We start from the raw sequence: 6,000 nt of genomic DNA on the forward strand, positions 1-6,000 counted from the left end.
TCTTTGAAACAGTCTACTGTCCCTGCAGGCTTCAAGGCAGCCACCATCATTTCAGTGCCCAAGAGAGTGATGGTAACTGCCCTAAGTTTACCATCCAGTAGCACCAATCTCAACAATCATGAAGTGCTTTGAATGGCTGGTAATGGATCATATAAAGTCACACCTTCCAGCTACACTGGACCCTTTCCAGTCTCCTACTACTCAAAATGGTCCACTAACGATGCCACAGCCTCGGCCCTCCACTCCAGCCTGTCGCACCCTAGAAAATGATGCCTCAAATGCCAGGATGTTGTTCATAGACTTCAGCTTGACATTTAACATGATCGTCCCTCAGAGGCTGGTGGGTAAACTGTTCTCTTTGGGACTCAACCACCCTTTCTGCAACTGGACCTTGGCCTTCTTGATGGAAAGAACCCAGTCAGCACGAGTTGGCAGCAACATCTCAAGCTCCATCGTGTCGAGCACTGGTGCCCTCCAGGGCTGTGTGCTCAACCTGCTGCTAACTCACAACAGCACTACCAGATCTAGCTCAAAACGTATCATCAAGCTCGCTGATCATATTACAGTGGTTAGCTTCCAGAGAGGAGTTAGAAAAGTGCCCCGCCCTCATTCTAACAACTTTCTACAGCAGCACCATTGAAAGTGCCCTGTCTGTCTGCATCATTGTGTGGTACAGAAGCTCGAAGACAACAGTAAGACCCTACAGGGGATAGTAAGATCCACTGACAGGAACACTGGGTCTCCTTTCTGCCTTATTTGTGACATTTACCAGGTGCTTTGCAGAAAAGAGGTCAAAAGCATTGCTGAGGATCCCTACCACCCGCCCCACAATCTCCTTGACCCACTACCATCAGGAAGGAGGTACAAGAATATCAGAACTAGGACTGCAAGGCTGGGGAACAGCGTTTTTCCCCTCAGGCTGTGAGACTAGCAAATAGCCTGCCACCACCAAGGTCTCACCACCAGGACAGTGAGTTGTTAACTGTAGTTTACCTGTGCTGTGCACGACTTGCATTTTGAATTAAATTTTATTAAGTTATGGTAGTATTCTGGTTTATGTGCTATATGTGATATATATTCTGTGGATGCGCCTTAGTCTGGATGAACGTTGTTCCATGTGGTTGTATATATTTACAGTCAGATGACCATAAATTTGAAGTTGAACTAGACACCATAGCCAAGGAAATCAACAACTGTACATCTACGCTGTCAAACCCCATAAGAACTTTGTATATTTCAGTATAAATTTTCATTCTTCTAACCTCAGAAGTACACTCTTAGTCTGCTTCACTTCTTTTAAAATAAAGTCACCTTTTCTGGAATCAATTTGATGAGCCTGAGCCTACACTGATCTTTCTCCCTTGCAATTAGACCCTTTCTTAGGCAAGTGAATCGGACTGCTTGGAATATCCCAGATGCAGTCTCACCACACCCTATACAAGATACCACTACTCCTGTACTTGTATTAAAGGTCATCATCATGCTTGCCTTCTCAATTGTTTACTGAACCCAATTTTTGGTACAATAGTGTCCAGGTCTCTCTGAACACTGACACCTTCCCATCTATCACCATTAAAATAAAACTACCTTTCTACTTTTTTTTCTACTAAAGTGGATAACCTAAGCTTTCCACATTATATTCCTTCTGCCATTTTTTTCCCCTCAGGAGATATAAAGGAACCCACAGGAGTGCAAGCATGCGAGATAGGGGGTGTCATATTTCACCTACAGCACATATGCTGGGGATCCCCGTATGCTGTAATTTAAGAATGCAGATTGGATTGAAAGAGTGTGGATTGAAACAGTGGGACTTCTTAAAGTATTTGTGATTGGTGAGTTATAATAGTCTAAGGTCTTAAGCCACATTAATGTTCTGGTCAATGAAATTAGTGAACCAGCTTGGAATTTGTATTTATAGCTCAAAAATGAGCAAAATTGCTGATTACATTTTCACATTGTACCATGGTGGAATTTGAACTCTCAATCCCTGCTGTACCTGGTGAAGAATCTCAAAATTCTTGTACTTTGAACATTGAACCTGTTGCAGTAAAAACCACAAATATTACAACTAAAGAACTAACCCACATAAAATGTGGACATTATTAGCAAGATAGTCTTATTTCAGCCAAAACTATGATGGCAACACACATACAAATTGCTGGTGAACGCAGGCCAGGCAGCATCTATAGGAAGAGGTACAGTCGACGTTTCAGGCCGATACCCCTCGTCAGGACTAACTGACAGAAGAGATAGTTGGAGAACCCATGATGGTTTGTGGTTCAATCTGATGTACGTTGACCTACAGATAACACCCACAGGGTCTAAGAAATTCCCACAACCACAATCTAAACAGAAATCTGCTTTCGCTTCTTTCTCGGATTCCACCCATTGGACTCCCCCAATTCCAGCAATTCCAGATAACATAACTGTTTCCCCCTTCACTAGAGTTGGCTTTTAGTGCAGTCAGGTGTATTGGGAGATGAAAGACATACTATGAACATAAATGATGACACCACTGGGATAGTCAGAACTGGCGGAGCTCAACAAGACCAACAGTACAGCCACTCTGAATGCAGATCAGCAGCTGGAGAACAATGAGAGGTAGCAAAGACCACAACTACCAAAATCACTCAGCCAACATTACTGTGTAGTTTGTCAACAAGACACAACTGCCCCTTCTTATTACTCGGGCTCTAGGTTTTTCTCATGCCCAACGTTCTAGTAGTCCCCAAAACTCCAGGGTCTGATATCCAAATAATTCACACCCCCTCCATGTGCTAGGTGCACCTACTCTCTGCATATGCAAGCTTACTCTGTGGGTTGAACTCAATATCTCTGTTCTCCAAGACTCTGGTATTGCAGTGACTTTCTAGGCCCATACCTACCTAATCCTCTTGTTCTGGTGTCCAAGTGATCCCCTCCACCAGAGCAAAAGTATCTCAGTTATCCCTCAAAACAGAACCTAATTCCCAGTTCTGATATTTGGGAGACATGCTCCCCACTGACAGCTAAGCTCAACACTGTACACCTCTGCATTCCAGATTCTGTAGCAGGGTGGGCCCACAACCTCCAGGGACTCTGGAATTCAGGACACTCACAATCCTCCCAATCACTGGCATCTTTGTGACCTCCTCTGCCATCATTCTGCCATCATCTATTATCAGAGGGACACCCGCTTGGGCTCTAGTATCCTTCCACCACTTCTACCGCGAACCATTGAGCATCTGGTGTATATGTTTAAAGTTGTCTGAAATTCTCATCATACCTCCTGTCACCTGTCAAATTCTCCATGGACTCTCTATGTCTGCCTTGAAAACCACACACAGCGCCCAGGTTCTGATGTCAAGATGATCAGCCCCTCCTAAAGTTCAAGTATCTGGGTGAATTCCCACTGCCCAAGCTCTAGGCTGCAGTCCTGAAGTGACTAACGGTCACCCTGTACATACAATCGCACCAGTTTTGGTATCAAATTTGGTCCTCTCCATTCCAGACTCTGGTTAACCACTCCCACAATACCCAAGTTCAGAAATCTGCGACTGATTTCACAAGTTAACCGTTCCTCGGTTTTACCATCTGACAGAACCACATCACAGGCTCTGCAATCTGGGCTACCCTAGACCCCCCTCCCATCCAAATCAGGCCAAATAAGGGAGCTCGTGCCTCAAGTACCAGGAAATCTGCAGATGCTGGAAATTCAAGCAACACACATAAAGGTTGCTGGTGAACGCAGCAGGCCAGGCAGCATCTCTAGGAAGAGGTGCAGTCGACGTTTCGGGCCGAGACCCTTCGTCAGGACTAACTGAAAGAAGAGCTAGTAAAAGATTTGAAAGTGGGAGGGGGAGGGGAGAGCCAAAATGATAGGAGACAGGAGGGTAAGGGATGGAGCCAAGAGCTGGACAGGTGATTGACAAAAGGGATATGAGAGGACCATGGGACAGGAGGCCTAGGGAGAAAGAAAGAGGGGGAAGCCCAGAGGATGGGCAATAATACATGGGGTACGAGGGGGAGGTGGGGCATTAACAGAAGTTAGAGAAGTCAATGTTCATGCCATCAGGTTCTGATATGTCTATCCACGGCCTACTCTACTGTAAAGATGAAGCCACACTCAGGTTGGAGGAACAACACCTTATATTCCGTCTGGGTAGCCTCCAACCTGATGGCATGAACACTGACTTCTCTAACTTCCGCTAATGGCCCACCTCCCCCTGGTACCCCATGTTATTGCCCATCCTCTGGGCTTCCCCCTCCCTCTTTCTTTCTCCCTGGGCCTCCCATCCCATGAACCTCTCATATCCCTTTTGCCAATCACCTGTCCAGTTCTTGGCTCCATCCCTCCCCCTCCTGTCTTCTCCTATCATTTTGGATCTCCCCCTCCCCCTTTCAAATCTCTTACTAGCTCTTCCTTCAGTTAGTCCTGACGAAGGGTCTCAGCCTGAAACGTCGACTGTACCTCTTCCTAGAGATGCTGCCTGGCCTGCTGCGTTCACCAGCAACTTTGATGTGTGTTGCTTGTCATCAAGTGCCTGTGAGACCCACTCTCCTGGCAAGTACTCCAACAGTCTGACAGCGGGACCACCCACCAGGCTCGTCACAAGCAAGATTCCCTGCAGCACCAAATTCGGGTTTCTAGGTGAACCAGCTTTCACCTCCACCCCCAGTTTCTGGATAGCAATCCCCACCCAGCAAACTCTGGATGACACTACCCCTCCCCGCCACAGCCTGTGGATGACCACTCTGCTCCAGCAACCCCACGGTGCCTAGATATCAAATTTAACACCACCACCCCCGTCTGTGACCACGTTCCTCACCAACCTCCATGTCTAGATGACCCACTCTCCCACCCTCCAGGATAAACTGTCTATCGCCGGGCCCGCCGCCCCTCCCAAAGTTTTACCGGAGTCCGCTCTCTGGGCAGTCGCCAAGTTTCCGCCCGGTCCTTGGCAGGAAGCCGATCTGCAGATTCCGTGGGTCTGCTGCCGACCGGGCCAGGCCGACAGTCAGCGATACCCGAACCTTCCTTCAGTGATCGTCCAGCTCAATGCCGCCACTTCCGAACAAACAACAGCCACATCAGCAGCACCGCCACCCGGAACCAAAACTTCTCAATCGGACTATCCTTCCGGGACTGTTCCCATAGCAACTCGGACACCAGCCCAGCTACTGGAGCTGCGAAATACAATACCAAGTTGTATAGACCGTAAAACTTAGGGGCAGAATTAGGCCATTTGGCCCATCGAGTCTGCTCGCCATCTAATCGTGGCCGATCCTCCCCCCCCCCCGGCACTGCTCCCCAGCCTTCTCCCCATAAGCCTTGCCCAATCAAGAACTTTTCAACCTCTGCTTTAAAAACCCCAACGACCCGGCGTCCACAGCTGCCTGTGGTAATAAATTCCACAAATTCACTGCCTACTGGCGAAAGAAATTTGTCCGCATCTCTGTTTTAAATGGACGTCTCTCCATGTTAAGGCCGTGCTTTCTTGGCTCTGATTCCCTCACCATGGGAAAGATCATTTCAACATTCGAAAGGTTTCAATAAGATCTCCCCCCTCATCCTTCTGAATTCCAGCGACCACAGACCCAGAGTCATCAAACGTGCCTGGTATGATAACCCTTTCATTCCCGGAATCATCCTTGTGAACCTCCTCTGAACACTCTCCAATGCCAGCACATCTTTTATAGATTAGGAGCCAAGAACTGTTATCAATACTCAAGGTGAGGCCTCGCCAGTGCCTTATAAACCCTCAGCATCATATCCCTGCTCTTGTATTCTAGACCTCTTGAAATGAATGCATTTCAATGAAGGCATTGCATTTGCCTTCCTCACCACCGATTCTACCTGCAAGTTAACCCTTAGGGTGCTCTGCACAAGGACTCCCAAGTTCCTTTGAATCTCAGATTTTTGGATTTTCTCCCCATTAAGAAAATAGTCTGCACATTTATTTCTACTAACAAAGTGCATGACCATGCATTTCTCTGTATTGTATTTCATTTGCCGCTCTC

General features: G+C 47.2%; 1 protein-coding gene across 1 annotated transcript in view; it reads right to left on the minus strand.

Moving 5' to 3' along the window:
* Window positions 1-5,077, minus strand: part of LOC140186876 (golgin subfamily B member 1-like) — a 109,552-nt gene extending 104,475 nt beyond the window's left edge. The window contains exon 1 of the mRNA XM_072241581.1: window positions 4,895-5,077. The gene's annotated coding sequence lies outside the window, so the exon portion shown is untranslated. The remainder of the gene's footprint in view (window positions 1-4,894) is intronic.
* Window positions 5,078-6,000: the final 923 nt, after the last annotated feature.

This window comes from Mobula birostris, chromosome 23, assembly GCF_030028105.1.
Source record: "Mobula birostris isolate sMobBir1 chromosome 23, sMobBir1.hap1, whole genome shotgun sequence".
Taxonomy (NCBI): Eukaryota; Metazoa; Chordata; class Chondrichthyes; order Myliobatiformes; family Myliobatidae; genus Mobula; species Mobula birostris.